General features: G+C 55.9%; 1 protein-coding gene and 1 long non-coding RNA gene across 9 annotated transcripts in view; one reads left to right on the top strand and one right to left on the bottom strand.

Annotated features, from left to right (window-relative positions):
* TNS1 (tensin 1) overlaps positions 1-22,153 on the bottom strand; it is a 201,281-nt gene that overhangs the window by 116,647 nt on the left and 62,481 nt on the right. Inside the window, exon 1 of one of the 8 annotated variants that reach the window (XM_023259675.2) lies at positions 18,134-18,585. The exons of the other annotated variants lie outside the window; for them this stretch is intronic. The gene's annotated coding sequence lies outside the window, so the exon portion shown is untranslated. Of the gene's footprint in view, positions 1-18,133; positions 18,586-22,153 lie in introns of those variants that run through there. 8 annotated transcript variants of the gene reach the window in all.
* On the top strand, positions 15,884-20,694 carry LOC109502867. The gene is made up of 2 exons (XR_002161755.2): positions 15,884-17,756; positions 19,243-20,694. It is a non-coding gene; the product is annotated as an uncharacterized LOC109502867 (long non-coding RNA).

Here is a 22,153-nt window from a genome sequence, read left to right on the forward strand (position 1 = left end):
TTGAGACAGAGACAGAGTGCAAGCAGGGAAGAGGCAGAGAGAGAGGGAGACACAGAAACTGAAATGGGCTCCAGCCTCTGAGCATCAGCACAGTGCCCAACGTGGAGCTCAAACTTAGGAAGAGCGAGATCGTGACCTGAGCCAAAGTCAGATGCTTAACCGACTGAGCCACCGGGGCACCCCACCATTTTAATCATTTTTCTAAAAAGTACAATTTGATGGCAATCAAGTACACTCACACTGCTGTACAACCATCACCCCTATTCATTTCCAGAATGTTTTCATCTTCCCAAATAGAAATCCCACATCCTCTAAACAAGAACCCCCTTCCCTTTTCCTCCCAGCCCCTGGAGCTCCCTAATCTCCTCTCTATGTCTACGAATTTACCTGTTCTAGGCACCTCATACACTGGGAATCACACAGCATTTTGTATCTGGCTTCTTTCACTTCGTGTTATGGGCTGAGTTATATCCCCCCAAATTCATATGTTGAAGTCCTAATTCCCCAGTACCTCAGAATGGGACTGTATTTAGAGAAAGGTCTTTAAAGAGGTGATGAAGTTACAATGAGGCCATCAGTGGGCCCTCATCCATTATGGCTGGGGTCCTTATAAGAAGAGATTAGGACCCACAGAGAGTCACTAGAGGCACATGCAAAAAAAGAGGACCACGTGAGGACACAAGGAACAGGCAAGGAGAGAGGCCTCAGAGGAAATCAAACGCGCCACGCCTTGATCGTGGACCTCCGGCCTCCAGGACTCTATGAGGATCATCCATTCATGTCTTGCACTTAGCAGAGCGGCGTTCCTTTTTAGGGGTGAAGACTATTCCACCATATAAGTACAGCACATTGTGTTTATCCATCCATCCTCGATGGACACCCAGGCTGTTTCCACCGAAGTTCTCGCTGACGCCTCCTGCACATCCCTGCCCCCACCGCTCCAGGCGCCCATCTCAAAAGACACCAAAAGGTACACGGGAGGGAAGAGAAGGTGGGTTTGCCAAGGGCCTGCTGTGTAGCACTGACTGGGTGCTTTACATACATTATTTTTATTCAGTCTTCGTGACAAGTTCTTGTGGCAAATAGGCTCAGAGAGGTTAAGCAATTGCCCAAAGTCGAACAGCTAGTAGTAATGGCAGAAGCAGAAGCAGCAGCATCTGGTGAGGTTTCTGTGTACATTCACTGCATGCCAGGCACACACTGTTATCCCTTACACGCCCTGTGACCTTTTCTTAAATGTCATTTATTGGAGAGAGAGAGAGAGAGAAAGAGAGAGCAAGGGAGGGGCGGAGAGAGGGAGAGAGAGAATCCCAAGCAGGCTCCGCACCGTCAGCACAGAGCCTGACACGGGGCTCGATCCCACAACCATGAGATCATGACCTTAGCCGAAACCACAAGCCAGACGCCCAACCTACTGAGCCACCCGGGCACCTCTCCCTGTGGCCCTCTGGCGGTAGATAGCAGTACCCTCGTCTCACGGGATCTCAAGCAGTCTTCTCAGCAATCCTGTGGATCCAAGAGGGCACAGCTGCTAAATGACAGTGCCCGGACTGCCACCTGGGTCGGCCTGACTCCGATACCCACTTTGCCCAGCGCACCATGCTGCCTCCATAGCCATATACAGGTGCCAGGGGCTGTAAGGGCAGAGAGCACTCGGTGGGGGGGGGGGGGGCACAAGCAGGGTCCACGGAGCAGGGGCCTCTGGGCCAGGCCTCCAGGACACATTGCTTTTGTCCGTGGGGTGTCACACCCACTAGTGTTCTAAGACCCCCCAGGGTGGGCAACCCTGGTGTCTCGTTCAGGGCCTGGAGCTCACTATGTGGATAGGGTTTTAACAGGTGGAGATGAGGAGAGGGCGTTTCAGGTGGCAATGATCACATGAATAAGGCACAGCAGGAAGAACCACTAGAAGTCTCCTTTGGCCGGGACACGGGTGGGGGAAGGAAGGAGGAGGGACACTAAAGGACACGTTGAAGGAGACCAAGGGAAGGAGGACTGGCTGCAAACTCTTTCCAGGCAGGAACTTCCTACGGGCAACTCTGCCCAGCAAAGCAGTTAAGACTTTCAGATGCTGGCACTGGAGAGCCATTGAAGATGCCTGAGTAGGAGAGGAGGCAGGGGGAAGTAAATGGTGAAACTTAAGGCAGGCAGAAGATAATGCAAATAGCAATACTACTAATAATGGGGGGAGAGGGGGAGGAGCTCCAAAGCCCAGAGACAAGGGGCCATTGGGCACCCTAAAACCAAGAGGCCCCCATCCCTACCCTAACAAAACACACACTTGGATAGACCCCCACCTCCAGCCTCTACTGCTCTTCCCTCAGCCACAGCACAGAAGGATACCACTGCCCCCAACTTCTTCCCTTCCTGCCCTGCACAAAGCAAGTGGACCCTCCCCACGGGAGCCGCTGTTCACCCTTTGGGCCCCGCTCAGGGAGCCTGTGGCCAGCATGCTGCTACCTGAGCCCTGGTCACGGGGGCGACACGGCAGAGGTCAAGAATAATGCAGACCCTGGCCCCAGAGGATCGAGCCCACATGCCAAGTGACTGAAGAAAGAGCCCGAGGACCCCTTGGCCGTGGACAGCCCAGCACCTGAGACTTCACATTACGAGTCCACTGGGCTCCAGCAAAAAGACCACAGCCAGCCCCTATGAGCCCAGCCAAGCGGACCAAGGGATGGCTCGGAAGCCCCGTAGGAGGCAAATGTGCACCCCTCAGTACCTGAGGGTGCATAACAGTCAGGCAGCTACAGAACGCCACAGCCGTGGTGAGGGGGGCAGCAAGAACAAGGCCAGGATGGCTCAGTGGCTCAAGACACTGGCCTCCCGTTCTGAGCCCCAGGCCCTGGGCAGGGGGTTCCTGGGGGAAAGATGGCCACTGCCCTGGCTCCATTTCCTCCCAGGCCCGCACCCCCTCCTCCAGGCCACCTGTCCTCACCAGAGCTTGCTCCCGGCCTACTCGGCTATTTCCTTCCCTTATATAGAGTTATGCTCAGGATCAGGAAAGGAAGTGCATCCAGTTCCTGGAGGCAAGAAGGGGCCTGTTCCCAGGGACACCTCGAGCTGAGGGGGGTAGGGAATGTCCCAGCCGAGAGTCCCCTCCAGAGCCAGGGGACCAGCCCTTTCCCCAAACCCAGCACAGGCTCCAACTCAGACAAGAAATAGAAGAGAGTCCCAGAGGGCCGACTCCGGGCATTGCCCCTGGGACTCCTGCCCCCAGTCCTCCCCCCAAAATCCTCCTGAGTCATACACCTCTTGAACCACTGACCCAATCAACCTGCTCCCCAAGCTCCAGCAGCTGCCCTTCTCCTGGGTCCACCCTCTTGTCTGGGAACCTTCTCCTCAGGCCCCACTCACTGGCCTCCCAGCCCACTGCCAGCCTCTAGGTCTGGCAACACACTCAAGAAAGGGCTCTCCAGTCAGGGAAGTTTCTCTACAGGCAAACACCTCCCTGACCTCTTAGCCACACCCACACGCGGCAGCCTGACCTGGGAAGTCCAACTACACAAGGGGGAGAGCTGGGTGTGCCCTTCTTGTGCCCCGCCAGAAGGTTCTAGCCACAGGAAAGGGTTGCAGTGGACCTAGCAGAGCATATGCTGTGCAGCCAGCAGTCTCCCCGCTTACTGAAGCTGGTCCCCTGCAGAGCCCTTCTGGAAGATGGCATAAGATAGTACCGGATCAGCCCATGCTGGAAGCCCGGCTGGCTGCAGAGCATTTTCTCAGAAGATTTGCCTCCCCTTGAACCCCAGCTGGGACCCCGGCTCCAGCGCCCCACTTACCCACACCCACAATTAGGGAGTCCAGGAGGGCTGAGGTTGCAACCAGGCCAGCCTTCCTATGCTGAAACCCCAGTGACCAGGAGAATCGGAAAAGTTGAGGTCAGCAAACCTTTACTGAGCACCTACTATGTGCCAGGCCCTTGGGAGCACTAGAGAGTAAGCAAAGGGTCCAAGAGGGGCTGAGCAATAGCCACAAGACAGGGTGGGGCACGAGGCCACAGGAATTTACCGGCAGGGCTAAGAAGGCACAGCTGGGCCGGCCCAGGGCTTGACACTGGTCAGCATACTGGACTCACAGCCTTACCCCCACCCTGCCTCCGCCCCACTGCTCCCTTGCTCAGCATTGACAACCACTCTATTCCCCCACCCCTAGCCACCCAAGGTTGTTAAGCCAGAAACCTGAGTGCCCGCCTTGACTCCTCCTTCCCTTCCCTCCCACCAAGCCTGGATAATTCGTCTGCCCAAATATCTCTCCAAGCCACCCTACCCTCCAGTCCCCTTAACCACAGAGATTACTGTGAGAGCCTCCTAACTCAGGTCTCTGCCTTCGGTCTTGCCCCTCTAACCTATTCCCCACTCAGCAGCCAGGGAACTATTTCGAAAATGCACATCCAGCCCTGTCACTCTCCTGCCTGAAGTCCTTCCCGGGTCCATGGGATAGAGTCCAAATGCCCTAATATGGTCCTCATAGTCCTCAGGGACCTGGCTGGGTCTTTCTTTCAGTCTCCATTCCCCACCTCCTTGCCTCAATGCCCTTGTTCCAGCCAAAGAAACCCCCTTTCAGGTCTAATTCTGTTCCATCTAATACACTCTGAGGTACTAGGTGTTATCAGTCCATTTCCCAGATGAGGCTCCAAGAGGTCATACACTTCACCCAAGGTCCCAAGCCTCCGCTCTGCCCAGCACCACACCACCTTGCCCAGTCAGGGCCACAGCAAGAGCTTCATGGCGGGCACGGCCTCTGAGGTGGAGGGAGCAGGGGAGACGGCAGAGGTGGGAAAACAGAGAAGAGAGACCGGTCGGCTGGGCCCAGGGAGCACACGGCAAAATGGAGGAAGCAGGTCAAAGAGGGCACACTGTGCAAGGCCTGGCGGGTGGGACTGAGGCAAATGTCCAGGGCTCTGGAGTAGCCCAGTGCCTCCAGAGCCAGTGAGAGAGGGCACAGGTGAGGGGCAGGGCTGGAGGCCAAATGTCCAGCCTAAAATAGGCAGCTGCCATCGAAGGGAGTCTGGCGCTGAGCCAGGGCCGGAAGCAGAGCGAGAGGCTACCAAGAGAGCTTCAAGGAGACATTAGAAGATGGAGAAGCCAGATACCACTGAGGGGCCCAGCCTGGAGGACTCGGAGGAAGCAGGGCCTCTACTGTACAAGTGAAAGTGTCAACAGGCAGTGTGAAATGTAGACTTCAGAGCTGCCTTCTCCTGAGATTCAAAGACCAGGGAAAACCCCAGCCCTTCTTCCCCTCCTGGAGAGGGGCCATGTGTTCTGAAGCAGGGGGTGGGGTGACATGGCCTATAGCACAGAGAGCAGCTTCTAGGAAGTTCCTAGAAGAATCTGGTCAAGGAAGGGCTGTGGTCTGTGGTGAAGGTTTCAGTGGAATGGGGGGCAGGAGGGCAGGGGGGTGACCGGCATGGGAAGCAAGACCACGCATTCACTCAACAATACTGAGGAGGGCCCCTCAGTGCCAGCTTCCCAGCTGAGGGAGACAGACATGAATAAGAATGGCCTGGCCCAGGAGGGGACCTTGGGGCCCACTGGAGGAGGCACACATGTGAACAGAGAATTATAAAAGAGCCCAGTAACTGCTATAATGAAGGTATGAAGAGGCCTATTATCTCACTGGGATTCAAACCCATCTGTTTTTCCAGAAATTACGCCCAGAGGGAGACCGCCCACCCAACCCCCCTCACTCCCCACTGAGGGTTTCTGTCCCCAGATGAGAACTTTAAGGGACAAAAGCCTTTGACCCTAAACTGTGCCAGAACAGTAAGGCAGGAAGGACGCATGGGAAAAATATCTAAGAGCAAGGGGGAAACCCAAGAAGTCAAAGGGCTCGGGGACTGCTGAGAAGCACACCAGCAGCCCTCGGACATGGCAAAGGAGGCTGAGGGGAGGGTAGTGGGGGAAAGGCTGGCCTCGGCCAGGCCACGCGCTGAGAATTCTGGGGCCAGAAGCCACACTCGAGCCCACACAAACACCAGAGGCTCCCCTGGCCTTCTGAAACCAGCACAGCATCTGCTCGTGGGCCATGACGGGGGCCTCCTGGCCTCTCTCCCTTCCACACCTGCATGGTGCCTTGCAAAGTACAGGTGTTTACCCCCTCCCTTCCCCTGTTTCCTAATATCCAAGATGCTGTTGCTTGTCTGGGGCACCATGAATTGGGTACCAGCTTTTGAGGGGGAAAAATGTACCCAACACGTACACTTCAATTGCGAGGCACATGCCAATTTCAGAAACACCAAAACGTAAAAAAAAAAAAAAAAAAGAAAAAAGAAAACCATCTCAAATTTGAAGAAAATTTTTGTTGTAACCTAAAAGTACTTCCTTTTTGAAAGATTCAGGGACACCAAAAGAAAGAACAAGGTGAAAAGAAACCCAACCGCATATTACCACGGAGAAACTTCTACATCCTCAAGGCTCATCTGTGGCTTTTACGTTCCCTAGACACCTAAAGGTCATTCTGCCTCATCACCGGACTCCAGACTGCTCTGAATCTAGCCAAGACATGGGTAGCTGGGGGCAGATTCAGATCTCAAAGATCATACATAACACCTTCTGTTTGCGGATCCTTATTTCCAAATTCCTCAACACATCGGGAGGCCATGTGGTTTCCAACCAAAGGGCAAGAAGTGGGACAGAAAAAGCACTGAACTCGGAGTGAGGCGTGCTCCCGATGGCACTTTGTCCCAGACCACCACTTCCTGAAGCCCCCTGCATCTGTAAGATGGGAGTTAGGAGACCCACTTTGCAGGGTGCAACTCAATAAAGCTGACTGTGTGGACACGATTAAAGATTCCTGGAACACAGCACCCGCTGGGTAAACATAGTCCCCTTCCACCGAGTCAGTTGCTATTGTATTATTGCTCCCGTCTGCCCCTCAATGTCTTCATTTACAGAGCAGTAAACTGCACGGTGCCCCATTCTGAGCACTGCATGTATCAAGACTTCTTCGAATCGTCACTTCAACCCCGTGAGGTAGGTTCTGCTCTCATGCCCTCTCGAAAGAAGAAACTGAGGAACAACAACAGATGAGATGAGGTTGTTGACTTACAAGGTCCCGCCCATCCACCGTTAAGTCAGAGATCGGGACAGTAGAATATAATGCAAGATTCCCATCCAAAAAAAGTAATAATAATAATAATAATCCACCTTTTTCCCCTGAGATTTCAACTCCGACTAGGCTTCAGGTATCTGAAAATGCACTCATTTAGGAAACTCCTAGGCCCCAGAAGGCAGCGACAGGAGGAGTTCGTGTGTTGATTCCGCACAGTTGGCACCTGTCAAGGGCTGGTGTGCTGGAACCCCATCTGCTCTGATGAACGGCACCAGGAGCCCCGGAAGCAGGAATCCCAAGGGTCAGGCAGCCCAGCCTCATGTTGCTCCTTTAAATCCATCTGTGGCCGAAGCGCAGGAAGCCCCCTCTCACTCCCAATTAGCAGGCAGGCAGCGGAGACTTGAAGTGAAGCCAGCACTGGAGGCCGGCGGAGGCCTGGCTGTCACGGGCATTGTTTGGCTCCATCTGACGCATATCCACCCCCCTGCTTCCTTGTTCTCCAGGAGAACCTCGGAGATGCACACATTTGAAACCAGGTCCGGGGGAAGGGGCGCTGCAGGGAGGGGCAGCGGAAGGCCTGCCTCTCTCTACTGGGTTCAGAAAACGCAGGCAGGTTTTAAACAGGCAGGAGAGGGGGCTCACATGGGCCACAGACCCGGTGGCCCAGAGACACTGCTGATGTACGTACACACGGTTCACACGCCCTAAGGCACACACACACACTGCACACACAGTCCTGCGGCCCACTGCCAGGTCCAGATGCAAAGTCACTCCCTAGCGCTCCCGGCCCCACCCGGAGCAGAGCTGCACCAACAGGAACACAGCAGCCCCACCAGCACACCCACAGGCAGGGGACCGGGTCCCGGAGCACAGCTGATCTGAGGAAGCCAGGGGCAGAATGACCCATGTGGGCAGACGGCAGGAGGGGAGAGCATAACCAGCAGAGGTGGGGTGGGGAGGGTTCAAGTCTGAACACTCACCCAGATCTCAGAGGTTGTTGTTGTTTCAAAGTGCCCGCAGGAGCCAGCCCATCCACTGAGGCAGGACCAGCAGCAGATGCCCCCTGGACTCTCCCCCCTACCTGCTTCCTGCCCGTCCTTCTGGAAGAGCAGGTGAGGGGCAAGGCACACTGATGGAAGCTGGGTAGGAAGGGTCAGAAACAGGAGGGCGAGTGTACAAACCATGGGGCAGATCTGATAGGAGAATAAACATCCTAAAAATCATGGAATAAAGGCATGGGAGCTGGAATTTTAGGGGTGGAGGTGGCGAGGAGGAGCAAAACAGAGCTTGGGGCCTTGACTGACAGCCCCAGTATCTGAATACATAGAATGCACGGGGTACTGCAGACATGATGCCACATTTAATTCTTTCAACAGTGCGTACAATAGACACATCTTCCTTTTCCCATATGAGGCCACAGAAGCTCAGTGAGAAAAGTAAGTTGCCCAAGGTCACGCAGCTATGAGCAGTTGAACCCAGGATAGCCAGACTGCAAAATCTATACTCCTATAGGCAACCCAAGTCACCTGGGTGCTTCGAAGACAAGACAGGACAACTATGGGGCCTAGAGGGTGTGGTGGCAGAGCTGGAAGGAGTGGCTGATGCAGAGGAGCACAGAGAAAGAAGCAAAGGGACTGGGAGGGGGGCGGGGGGCATGCCACCTTAGACCCCCAGCTCCTAAGTGACTCAGTGGCTGGGCCTCCCGGGAGCATTTCCGGAGCCCCAGACAGCCCTGCAGACTAGGAGCCACCTGCCCAGCAGAGACACGGGGCCATTACTCACTCACAACTGTTACTCACTCTTCTCTGCACCCTGCCCCCCCAGCGCATCACTTACTCCCACTCTGTTCTCTTAGAGTGGCCGAGGGGAGCCAGCAGATCTGGCTGGTTCCCTCCCCCGCTTCACTAGCTCCAATCCTGCCAGTGCATCTCCACCTGAGTCACTGGGACAGAGCCCTGGAGACTCTGGTCCACTCAACCCTGACAGCTGTTACCCTCCACTCTGTTCCAAGAAACAGAGCTGCCTGGAAGAGTGGTCAACTGGGCAAAGAACCTTCCAATCCCAGGGCTGGAAGGGACCTTCCCAGCATCTCAGCTGGTTTCCCAGCAGATGCCTGAAGACCTTCCAGGACACCCACTCCCATGCTGGATGGCTCCTCTAGCAGCCCCAAGAGAAAGAGCCTCTCTGCTCAGAAAGATCCACAGACTTGCAGGATTTCAGCACTGGTTAGAGAACTCTCCTAAGGCCAATCTGTCACCTTATAAACGAGGAAACAAGCCAGAGAGGGGACGTGATTTGCCCAAGGTCACACGGTGCCAAAAAGGGACGGGAAACAGGCCACCTGACCCCCCACACCCACCACCAGTCCCTCCACTGCACCGCAAGTCCTGGGCCAGGCCCTGAAAGCCCACCCTCACCCCTGCCCACTGCAAAGCAGCTGCTCATCCGGAAAAGCACTGGAACTGGGAGAGCTGAAGCCAAGATGAGGAGAGAAGGAAGGAAGGGGGTGCCCCAAACAGTGGTTGGTGGGGAGCAATCACCGCCTAACGGTGAAGGGGCACGAGGAACAGTCTGCCCAGCAGACGGGGAGAAAGACCACAGGCCTTCCGGAGGCCATGCAGCTAAGAGGCCAGGCCCTCTGGCAGCAGACGATGGGAGGAATTCCTAGGGTCCCAGCTGGGGACTTGGGAGAGTCCTGGCCTCCTCTCTGCTCACCTCTCCTCCCCCTGGCCCTCGCCCCAGCTCCCCCTGCTCTCCCAGGGCTCCAGCCTGGAATCCAGGCTGGACGCGGCCTCCGCTCCCACGCCCAGCTCAGCCCAGCTGGCCACATCAGACACAGCCCCATGTGTGATGTCCGAGGCAGCTCACAAGGCACTGAAGAGCCTTCGAAGCTCACGAGGCACTGGGAAGCCTCGTCTGTCTCTTGTGCTCTCCACCCACTCTGGGCACTTACGCCTGCCGAGAAGCCCCTGCCTGCCTCTCTCCCTCTACACCAACACAAATAATAATGATAACAGTAATGATAATCAAGGGTCACATAACATGGCCTACACGCTGGACATGCTTCTATTTATTTCCCACTTTTGACAGAAGAGTAAATTAAAGCACCGACCACAGTCACACAGCCTGCAAGAGATGGGGTCAAGACTGAAACTCAGACGGTGTGGCTGCAGCATCTGACCTTGACCCCCTCCCCGCCCCCACATTGCCACATTGCCTCATGATAGGACCTGGCTCCAAGTTAAAGCTCCTGAAATCCCTGCTTCCTCATCCACACACAGCCACTGAACTCCTGCGGTCACACTGGCCTTGGCGACGCTCAACGGTCCTCGTGCCTCTGGACGGGCAGCCCCTGTCCAGACACTTACCAGGCCGCTTACAGTCAGGCGGGGAAGCCTCCGCCTCCAAGCGGGCAGGCTCCTCCACCTGACTCGGGGACACTCCTGTTTGTTCATTCATTCGACAAATAGTGAGGGCCTACTGTGTGCCAGGTAGATGGTGAAGGATGCCCCCAAAAGGAGCCTCTGGATTCCTCAGAAACGCGAGCTGCCTGCGGTCCATCCTCACCCCTACCCGCTACGATCCGTCCGTGCCGGTCTTGTGTGTGAAGCCTCGCCCAGGAGGGCTCTCTTCTGGCCTGAAAGATCTCCCAGGAAGGTTTCAGTGCCTCCTCGGCCTCCTGATTCAGGAGAGGAGGGCAACACGTGGGAAGGGAGCCCAGAGAGACGAAGTGATTCAGGAGAGGACTTCCCAGCTTGGGGTTGAGAAAGTTGAACAAAGGAGTCCAAGGGCCTTGGCTTATGGCCTGTCCCCAGATCTCCCCGGCCAGGTGCCCAAATCACCTTCCTAAATAACAGTCTCATCACATTTCTCCCACATGAAAGCCCTCGGCTGCTCCCTTGTTAACCTGGCTCAGAAAGTCCCCCGTGGCCGGACCCCAAGCAACACCTACAAGCTCTCCCCAAAGCCAGGCTTTCCTACACACAACACTCACTGAGGGCTTATCCTGTGCCAGGCACTGAGCTGACTGCTTCATAGACATGATCTCATTTTATCCCTACTATGATTCTATGAGGTTGGAATAGTAACCCCATTTTATAGATGTAGATACTGAGGTTCGACCCAAGGTCACCCAGCTAATAAGCAGCAGAGCCAGGAGGGACAGCCCCGTGTGTCTGACTCTAACACAGGACTGGAGCCACTATTTTATCCATTACACGTGTGCTACTGTGCCTTCGTGCGTGCCTTTCCCCTGTGCCTGAAGAAGTCTTCGTCCCTTCTGCTTCCTGCACAACTCCTTCTTCTCAACCTTCAAAACCCATCTCGGGGTGCCTGGGAGGCTCAGTCGGTTAAGCATCTGACTTCAGCCCAGGTCATGATCTCACTGTTCATTGGTTCAAACCCCACGCCGGGCTCTGTGCTGACAGCTCGGAGCCTGGAGCCTGCTTCGGATTCTGTGTCTCCCTCTCTCTCCGCCCCTCCCCTGCTTGTGCTCTCTCTCTCTGTCTCTCTCTCAAAAATCAATAAAAACATTTAAAATTTTTCTTTTAAAAAACATTTCAAATGGCACCTCTTCTCCAAAGCCCTCTCCACTCCACCAGGTCATACACACCGCTTCCTGCTTGATACGCCCTCTGCATTTGGCAGAAACTGTCCATCTACTCCCCTTTGTCTCCTACTAGACCCTGTCTCCCTGGCCTTTCCAGCCCCATACCACTGGCACCTTGCCTGGCATAGGGTCAGTGCCCAATAACAGCTTTTAAGTGAATAATCAGGGGCCTCGTGTGCCTGGCCAGATTCAGCCACGGCCACACAGCCTCCACGGTGGATGCCTGGGCACTGCCCCCACCCCAGAAGCTGACCCCCAGCCTCAAGCAGGCATCAAGTGCCCCCCATGACAGTTGAACACCCAGCTCATATCCCTCGGTGAGGGCTTCTCCCTGTGCTTGTCCGCCTACCCCTCTCTGCTCAACCAGCTCTGCTGTTTCTGGGAGTCTCAGCCAGTGATTAGGGCCCTAATCAGCAGGACTTCCTGCCTGCGATTGCCAGAGGTGGGGGCGGGGCAGAAGGGAAGCAAGGTCAATCCAAGGTGAAGTCTGCAGCCTGGGATGGACTCCCGGACGCTTCCAGCCCTGCACCTCCCTAGCCCTTCATCTGACAGGTGAGGATACCAGGCCCAGCAAGGGAAGGGACACTTCCAGAGTCCAGGGACAGAGCAAGAGCACTGCTCTCCCCATGCCCTGGGCCTGTCTTACACTTCCCTTGAACCCTCTGCCCACCCCTTGACCCCCAACCAAGCCCCAAACCCAGGACCTTACCCACAGACTGCTCCCCATAAAGGGCTGTTGTAGACCAGTTGATTGCTCAGATCTGGTCAAGGTCAAGAGCCAAAGGCAAGCCCCTCCTCCAGAGGAGCAACGGCCTAGAAATGGAGCAGAGGTGAGCAAGGGCTGAGGAGGGGAAGCGAGATAGGGCCGGGTTGAGCTCAGGAACCCTCCCCAGCTGTCATCATCATCAACCCAAGCCCATTCTTTCTCCAAAAAAAAGCTTAATGCCTTTTGCAGCTGCAACTGGGCGGGCCAGGGGTCCGGAAATAGAGCTCACACCCCTGACCTGGAGCACCCCCAGCCTCCCTGGGTGGGAACCCGGGCTAGGTGGAGAGTGCGGCTTGGCAGGCCTTTAGGGCTGACCCCTGCTAATGAGGAACCAGAAGGTGGAGGACCCCAAAGAGGCGAGAGCCCTGGGAGGAAGAGGCAGTGTGGCCAGGACCCGCCCCTACCACAGGTTCAAAGCCCCCAGCTATGTGGCATGCAGGAAGGGCTGGGCCTGGTTCTCCCCCACCTCCCGCCAGCAAGGGACTGAACTACAGCTGCAGCAAGAGGGATGGAGGTTAGACTTCAGAGAGACCTAGGGGATATAAGACACAGCAACTTGCAGCAGTTATTTGGGGATCCCACTTTACAATACAGACACCACCCCCATGGGTATGGTCCACGGTCAAGAGAAGCCTGCCTGGAGGCCAGGCCAGCCACATTCTTGCCAGGCCTGGGAGTCTCTGATTCAGTGACTCTCATCAAGGGATGGGATAGGATCCAAGGAGGGGAGCTTGGCCTGGTTTATAATAATGCATCTTGTTTACAGTGATGGCAATTTTCTCAGCGTCCTCCATAAACACAGCTCTGCATCGGCTCCCCTGGGCAGACAGGGCCTCGGGAGGTCCCCTTAGCTCCCCGCCTCCCCACACTCACAGAGAGAGAGAGACGGAGGTCAGGGGGAATCTCTTCTCTAGGCTCGGATGCTAGGACCCCTCAAGGGAAAATGACGCCACCATCTCCTCCACCCTCTGATCCCATAATGCTCCCGTCTTAGGGACGGAACAACCCCAAGAGAGAGAAAAGAGTGAACTGAGCCCCTAGAGAAACACCAGGACCACCACCAGAACCAATAATAACAATTACTCGCATTTGCTGATCCCTTGCTACGTGCCGGGCTCAAACACTGCTCAAAGTGTTTCCACTAAACTAACCCATTTGATACTCACAATCACAGCATGAAACAGGTACAATTATTATCCCCTATTGCAGATGAGGAAACTGGGGCTCAGAGAGGTTCAGTCACTTGCCAAAGCCACACAGTCAATAAATAGGGTTATCTTCAGTTGAGCCCCAGCAGTCTGGCCTTCAGAGTCACCTTTCCTGCCTCACTCTAGACCTCTGAGTAAACTCAGCCCTGTTTCCGGGCCTAGCAAGTCCTCCCAGGCCCCATCTAAAACCATCACTCCTCTGCCCCTCATCAGGCAGCCAGTTAGTGCTGAGCAACACTCTGCCAGGCCCAGCAAGGACCGCCAGAGAGGCAAAAGGCACAGGCCTGGCCTCAAGGAGCTCGTAATCCAGCTAGAAGACAGACGAGCGCACGGGAAGTTTGAAGGACGGGGAAAACTAAGGGGTCCCATGTTCTCTGCCAGAGAATGCTTAGGAAGGTTTCTGGGGAACCCGGACCTCTAATTGGGACTCCCTCTCACCATGGGAGCAGGACAGGACTCTGCTCAGACACCGCTGTCACCCCTCGTTGCTCGCAGGCTCCCCGGGACCACACCCTCCTTGGCTAGTCCCTGCTGCCTCCCGAAACACCCAGGCCTGAGCTACAAGCCTCCAGCCCTAAAAAGGCAGGGATTACAGAGTCCAGACTAGCCCTCGGAGGAGGCAGCACCAAGGACTGCCTGGGGCCCACCCTTACCACCCCACCCCACAAAGCTCCAACTCTGTGGAGACCAACCATCTCCCAGAGGGAAACCGAAGTGTGGACAAATAGAAAGATGGCCAAGGTCACTAACCAGGGTAGAGGCAGGCAAGGGACCCAGCTGCACCTCCTGCCACCTCCCCTCTTGGGAAAGTGCTTCAGGCAATTTGAGAAAAGGAAGAAGAGGAGGGCCAGGTGTGACCTTGCATAATGGAGTAGGGCACCCAGGGAGGTGGGCATGGCCCGCAAGGCTGGCAACCCTTCCACCCCACTCCTCTCGTTCCGGCTCACTGGTGCCCACGCCTCTGTGTGCCTAATGGCTTTGAAAGCTAAGAGCCGGGGCCATGGGGATACAGCACTGGGGACAAGAGTCCCTCCAGTCTCTGAAAACCTCTCTCCCCCTCCCCCAGCACCACACCCACTTGCTTTTTTCAGAGTCCAGTAACTGGGAGGGCTTTCCTCTGCCCCCCTCCAATACACATCCCCCAGCTGGACCTCAGTTTCCCTTTCTGGGGTAAGACTCATGGCCCCAGAAAGAAGCCAAGAAGCCAAATGACTTGCAGCTGAGAGCCTTTGCTGTCCCCAGCTCTAACCCTGACTTCTCTAGGCTCAAGGGCACACCCAGCATCTCACCTTCCTGCCCTTCTATTGGGTCTCGGTCAGACCAGAGCAAAGAGTGTCCTAATTAAGCTGCCTCATCTAGTCCCGGCTCGAGACGAGGGACTACACTTAGACACTTGGAAAGGACTTCATCCTCAGACGAAGCCAGGACTGACTGACTGGAGGCAGAGGGTTGGCCAGGGGGACCTCAGACCCTACTCCTTCACTCTCTCCACTAAGGAGAAAAGGAGTCACAGGGGTTGTGTGGAGAGGCAGGCTGGGACGGGAAGGACGGAGCCCGGGTGGGTTCCTGAGCCTCTCCCAGAAGCCCACCTTGACATTCCCATCATGAAAAGCACCAGCCTCCCAGGGTTTGGGGTTCCAAACCCTGTATCTCCAACCCCACAATGCCTCTCCTCTGGCAGCCTGACACCCACACCATAGAGACACAGGTCTGGAGAGGTGACGTGGACACAGCAAGTGATCTGCTCCCCCCACACTCCTCCCGTGAAATCCCCCTGCGACTTACACAAACCACGGCAAGCTGCCCCTGACCACCCTGTGTTATTTCACAAATTTGGAAACTAAGGCTCAGGTAAGCGCCAACGCAGGGATTTTCTGCATCTCAGACCTTGGCACTTCTCCTCTGTCTACTATGTCCTAGCAGGCTGGGGAGGCCCCTTCTCATGGGCTTGTGGGGGGGGGGGGGGGTGGGGGGAGGGCCAGGGTCAGGGGGTACGAACTGGGCAGGGGTTTAAGCTGCCAAACCTCAAAGCACACCCGTATCCCTAATCCTCACACACTGGCCCCCAGTTAGCCCCCTTAGCTGGGAGCATGGGCTCTAACTGCAGGGGGCAGGGGGTGAGGTCTATGGCATCCCTTCCATTCCATACCATACACAGGTCTGTGCTGGCCCTTGTGGGGTTAACCAGCAGGGCAAGGCTCAGAATAAGACAGGAAGAATCGGAAGAAACTCAGAATCCTTGCAGGAAGCAGCTGGGGCAGACCTGGCAGGAGAGTACGCAATGGGTGCGAGGGGAGAGCATCGGGCTCTCTGTTCCCCAAACACTGGCAGGGAGGAGAAGACAGTGCCCCCGCCCCAGGCCAGAGGCCACCGCCTTCCTGCTCTCCCATTCCGGGTGTCCGAGAATTCCTGACTTCAAGAATCCCAGGACCTCAGCATCCCAAGAGACCTCCAGGGTCATTTCTCCTAACCGCATCCCAGCTCAGGAATCCTTCCAAGCTGTTTTCAAGCCGCTGTCCGAACTCTCCCCAGGACGGGAGGCTCACTACCTCACAAGGCAGCCCATTCTCCTGCTGACCAGCAGGCCTGTTAAGAAACCCTTCAACAGACCTGAGCCAAGCTTCCTTCAGCAAGCAAAAATCCATTCTCCCTTTTTGCTTCCTGTTCCCACCTCAGCACTAACAGGGCACTGAGAATTCTCAAACTCCAGGTCTTCTGCTACAGCCCATCAGAGGTGAGAAGATGGTCATCCAACGGCAAGGTTGGCCCTGAACTCCCCTGCACCCCACCCAGCAGCCCCCCACACCCGGCCACCAACCCCCAGGGTGTTTGCGATTCTGGAGGCTGCGGCCCCCATGGGAGATTCTCGGCTGGGGCTCTGTGGGAAGTGAAGAATGAGAAGTACTGAGAGAGGGATAGGGAAGGAGAGGCAGGGGTCTGGAAGCAGAGATTCCCACGCCCCCTCCTCCACCACCTGATAATTCTCAGCTCTGAATCAAAGTCCTGGCTCCCAAACCTCGGGGTTCCGGGAGACCTTCCCCAAGCGGGGATCCCAGCACTGGTCCTATTGAGAGCTCTCCCACCCAGCTCCCCATGCAGACACAGGTCCCCACCAGCCCTGGGCCAAAGGGGTCGGGGCAGATGGGGGGCTCGGCTATAACCAGTTCTGAGGTCCTGGGGGACAGCGAGGGTGGGGGAGACAGGAGGAGCCGCCAGCTGGCAGGGTTAGAAGCGACTTAAGGCCAAGTCTGAGCCACAATGGTCCCCACCCCACCCAGGCAGCTTCAGGAAGGGGCCCAGCAGAGACTCAAGGAAAGAGAGTGCTCCCCCACGCCCTCCTGACCCCCCTGCTTTGATTCTGCCACATGGAAGAAGTTCTGCAGCTTCCAGAAGAAAAACCCCTGTCCCCAAAGATTCTGGAACCCTGATTTCCAGTTCCTCCTCTGAGCCTCACCCCACAACTGCTTGTCCTGCCCTCCCCTACCCAGCACCCATCCTGTCCCCTGACCCCATGCCCTGCAGGGAGCCCGGCTGGGGGGCACAGCAGGCTTCTCCTGGTCACCCCCTCCCAGTTTCCTCTTCTAAGACAGTGGCCAGAAGAGAAGCATCTGGGCAGGCAGTCCTGGCCCTGGTCCTGAATTGGGGGGTGGGGGCCAGACACTGAGGTTTAGCGCTGCATAGACTCCCCCACTTGGGAAAGGGTGGCAGGCAGGGCATCAGAGGGTCAGAGGAGGAGACAGGGGTGGGAAGAGAGGAAGGAGAGGGGGGTGGAAAGCAGCTGCGTGTGTCTGTTCATTAACCACCTGGATTAGCCATTTCTGCCCAGAGGGGTGAGGAGGGGATGAGAGCTGCTGGCTGGGGGAGGGCAGCAGGGGGCACTTATGCCAGGCTGTGCCCAGGGACCCAGGGACCCAAGCTGCGGGGAGGTGAGCGCAGCGGGGAAACCCTTCCGGGCCCACCAGACCCTCCCTGGAAGCCTTGGGCAGCCCTCTGGGAGATGAGAGGTGGGAGCAAGGGGAGCCCCGAGAACAGGGCCCGGCAGCAGCTCCAGCGGCGGCTGGGAAAGAAACGAAGAGGAAAAATTCCCACGCCCATCTCCTGGTCCCCTCCTGAGGCACCCCTGGTATGGACAGCAGGGAGGGGAGGAGAGCCCCGCAGACCCACACTCCCGACCGCCCCCTCTCGCCCTGCTGGCCTCAGTCTCAAGCAGCCACTGACACCGGCAACTTCCCCGGCAAACAAAACTCCTCCTGACTGGTCTCTTCTGGCGGGGGGGACAACCACACCCCAGACACCCTGCCAGAACCAGACAATGAGGGCAGGGGACTGACAGGTCGGGCTGGGGGCTGGGGGCTGGCCCAGCCCCGGGACAGGTGACCAGGTGGGCTGACCTCCCCCTCCCCTAATTTATGTGATGGGAGGTCCTGACAGCATCAGTAGGACAGGCCAGCACACACACACACACACACACACACACACACACACACACCCCACACTCACCTTTCTGACAGAAGAGCCACCGGGTGGGTGGGTGCCTGGGTGCCCCTCTGTCTGGGACAGAGGCAGTGGGCAATGACGGGGCAGCAGCTGTGGCTGGCAAGAAGCTGGTAAGCTGGCTGCCGGGAGGAGGGCGTGAGTAAGCCTTGTGTCCAGGGCGGGAGCGGGAGCAGGAGCGGAGCTGGTCCCAGGGCCACTGCTGGGAGCAACTGAGCCAGGGCGCCGCTCGCCCGGCTCCCTCCCCCGGCGGCGGGCGGGCCGGCGGCGCACCGCCTCCTTCCCCGAGCCGGCCAGCAGCCCGCCCGCCGCCGCCGCCTTTAACCCCTGAAGCGCTCGGCCGACTCCGGGCAGCTCCCGGCAGGGCGGGCGCCTGGGGCCCCGCAATGCAGCCCCCACCTCCTTCAGCAGCCAGCCAAGGACCTGCAGGGAGGCGTCAGAGGGCCTGGGGGCAGAAGCGGGAGGACAGGTGACAAGAGGTCCAGGACCCCACGGAAGAAACAGAGCAGCAGAGAAATGGCCAAAGGGCTGCGGGGCGGAGAAGGATGTTTGGTCACATGGCAGTAACGATGATAATAATCAGAATAACTGGCAACTCCCAACTTTTTGGAGAGCACCCTGCTCTATGCCAATCCCAACTCATTTTGTGACAGAAGACCCAGAATCTCACTTCTGAGCCCGTTTTTTTCTTCATCTCTGCTTTCTTTCTCCCCGCTGAGTGAAGGCATTTGTGGTTTTATATGCAAAAGTGATGGGAAGAGGAACTCCGGTTAATGAATTGCATGCTTCAGCTGTCTTTGAAACGCATCAAACAATAACATGGACCGATGGATGGAGAGATAAACAGAAATGTGATAACGCAAATATACCAAAGGATTCATTATAGAACCTACGGAGTTTACCATTTAATCCTTTCAACTTTCCTATATGGACAAAATTTATTTATAATTAAAAATATCAGGGGAAACGTGATTTGAAAAGTTTGAAGATAAGTGGACAGGATTATTTTGAGGAGAAGGGAAAAGTCATTTATTTGTAACACACCTGTTGCATGCCGGACACTTAAAGAATATTCTCTCTCTCACTTAATCTTCCAATCTCCCCTGTTATTCTAGCTGAAGAAAGTGATCCTGGAGTGCTTCGGTGACTTGTCCAAGACCACACAGGATGGTGTTGAGCAGAAAGTCGACCTTGGATAGGCTCATTCCAGAGCCAAGCTCCTCACCGCTCAGCTCTCCAGACACTGAAAGGCCCTTCTCTTCCCCATGTGGGCCAGTGACCTGCATTTCTGAGCCTCAGTTTCCCCTGCTGTATGATGAGTTTGGATCCAAAGGTCTTCAAGATGTCTTCCAGTTCTAACACTCACTAATTTTATTAATTCATCCAAACGCTTCCCCAGGAAAGTGACAGGGAAGACCCAGAGGAGGGACAAACAGTCTCAGGAAAGATCTGGGGGCATCTAGGGCCAGTGTCACAGGGCAACGATCAGTACTTTGGAGGGCTGCTCCCCCTGCTTCAGTGACAGTGAAGCCTTGAGGATTGGGGGGGGTAGGAGTAGGGCACCTTCCCAGGACCCTAATGTGGGCAGGGTGGAGATGGAAGCATCACTGCGCCCACCCCCTGCCTCCAGAACAAGATGTCTCCCCTTCCCAGGTGGAGAGTCTGGATTCCCAGAGTCCCAAATCCCAGTATCTCCAAACCTACCAGCCCTTGCCAGTGGCCTCCCTCTGTGAGTGTGTAGGTGCAGCCAGAGACAGAGATAGGAGAGACGTGGCCCCACAGAATGTGCCTCTGAGACTGTGGACTGTGTGAGGAAAGAGTCTAGCCCTCCCTCGTCCCAACTCTGGGACAAAGATGAATCCTAATAGCCTGTCCTACTAACTCCCACATCCCTGCAGACCAACATCGACTCAGGGGCTTGGTTCAGCCTTGGTCAGGGGAGGGAAGTGAGAGATTCCACATCAGCAATCTGGGCTCCCCTAAAGGTAGATGGGGAGTCTGCCACAGAAGCGGAAACCCCCTCCCTGTCTTGGGTCATGAATGGCAGACACGCCATCCTCCCCATCTCCTCCTTCCAACCCACACCCCACCATCACCCTGACTGACACCAAACTATCCCAGGCTCCCCACTGCCTACCAGATCCAGTCCCAGCACTGCAGAAGGACCCTCTGTGACACAGCCCCACCTCTAAGCCTTTTCAAGGCACCATTCCCCCTTTTCCTTCTCCACCATCAGGCCTCAATTCAAAAGCCACATCCTCCCTGGGTCCTTCTGCAACTGCCCCTCCAGTAGGCACTGGCCCCTCCTCTGAACACTGAGGGCTCTTGCTCATACATTAATGCCGGGACACTCACTGGTTGGGTGCACTTGTCTATGTCCCAGTGAGTTGAGCGAAGATTCATTCATCATTTCCTTCCCCTTTCCTCGCATGCTGGGTACCCAGTGCAAGGTGGTCGCATAGATTCTCAGTGAATGCAGACTGAATAAATAAATGGTGGAGTGATGGATAGATGGATGGTTGGCTACAGACTGAATAAACAAACACTTTTTAATGTTTGATTCTGCACAAAGCTGTACCAAGATCACTGTTGGCAGACTTTTATCTTCAAAGCTATATAAAAAACTGACCATCAGAAAAACTGACCTTGCTAGGACTTGAGGATCATTTACACCATGTCCCTCACGCATCATCTGCAGCAGATCAGGAGGCTCTGAGAGATGCCTGCTTCAGTTGCTAGCAAGGAGCCACTGGAGGTGACACTCTCATCCTCCACCCCAATACCACCTCTTTCCCAGCCCTCCTAGGGCAAGGAGTCATGATTTCATGAATTCAGTAAGCCTCTAGAAACTGCACAGACAGAAGGTCAAGGATAGATGGGATGGGAGGGAGGGGGTTCCAAGGAGCTGGGAGATTCCAAAGAAATTGAGTAGCCTTCCCCTTTACTTCTAAGAGCTATCCCATAGCTGACCAACCACCCCCAGTCCCTCCCTGGACTTTCACCAGTATCAGTCTCAGCCTCTCACACATGCACGTGCATAGTCACACACACACACACACACACACACACACACACACACACACACAGTGAGAGCTGCTTTCTACAGGAGACTGCTTAGCCCCTATTCCCTCCCCTCCACAAAGCCCTCCTCCTCTGAGCCAGAGCAGACAAGGGATTCCCAGGGTTTTCCATCTCCCAACCCCCATCCCCTCCCTACCTCCTAAGCCAGCCCATGCCCCTTTCCCTCCTCCCTCCCTCCCTCCCTCCCTCCCTCCCATCCCCACGAGCTGGACTGCACATCTGGTTCCAGTTGTGGTTGGTCCATTCAGGGGTAGGCCTGGGGGTTTCTCATAAAACTGAATAATACCAGTGTTGGAGACTGTGGAGCTGGGGGAAGGGAGGGCAGGAGGCTGAAGGGGTGGGAGGGAGAGAGGCCGGCAGCAAGGAGGCAGAGAGAGACACAGAACCCAGAAAGTAGCAGGGCTGTGCCTGGCATCTAGCAAGGAGTCAATGGATGCTTGTTGATGGAAGATAGAAGCAGGAGAAACAGAGAGCAAGGAAAGTCAGGAGGAGAGCGAGCAGGACAAAGAGGGGGTCAGAAACAGAGACCAGAAGGAGCAAGGAGACAAAGCTGGGGGCGCTGGGACAGGGCCACAGCCACAGAGTAGCCATTGAGAAGAGCAGCGAAATGAATCGTGCATGTCGGGGCCAGGTGCTGAGTTAGGCACTTTCAATGGAACAGGAGGGGATGTGACAGAAAGGAGGACAAAGGGACACACAGAGACAGAGAAGAAAGGGCAAAGATAAAGTCAAGGGAAATACTGCCAGCGAATGTTGAATCCAGACTCCCCCTGGCCTCGTGGCCCCATGGGCCAGCACAGAGCTGCTCCCATGTTATCCTTCATTCCATTTGCATCAATACTTGAGGACCTACCCTGCACCAAAACTTTCCCGTGTGTGTTTCCGTGCAGGCCCCCATTCAAATCTCAGAAATGGCTATAAGCTGTCATTCTTATCCCAGTCTTA

This window comes from Felis catus, chromosome C1, assembly GCF_018350175.1.
Source record: "Felis catus isolate Fca126 chromosome C1, F.catus_Fca126_mat1.0, whole genome shotgun sequence".
Taxonomy (NCBI): Eukaryota; Metazoa; Chordata; class Mammalia; order Carnivora; family Felidae; genus Felis; species Felis catus.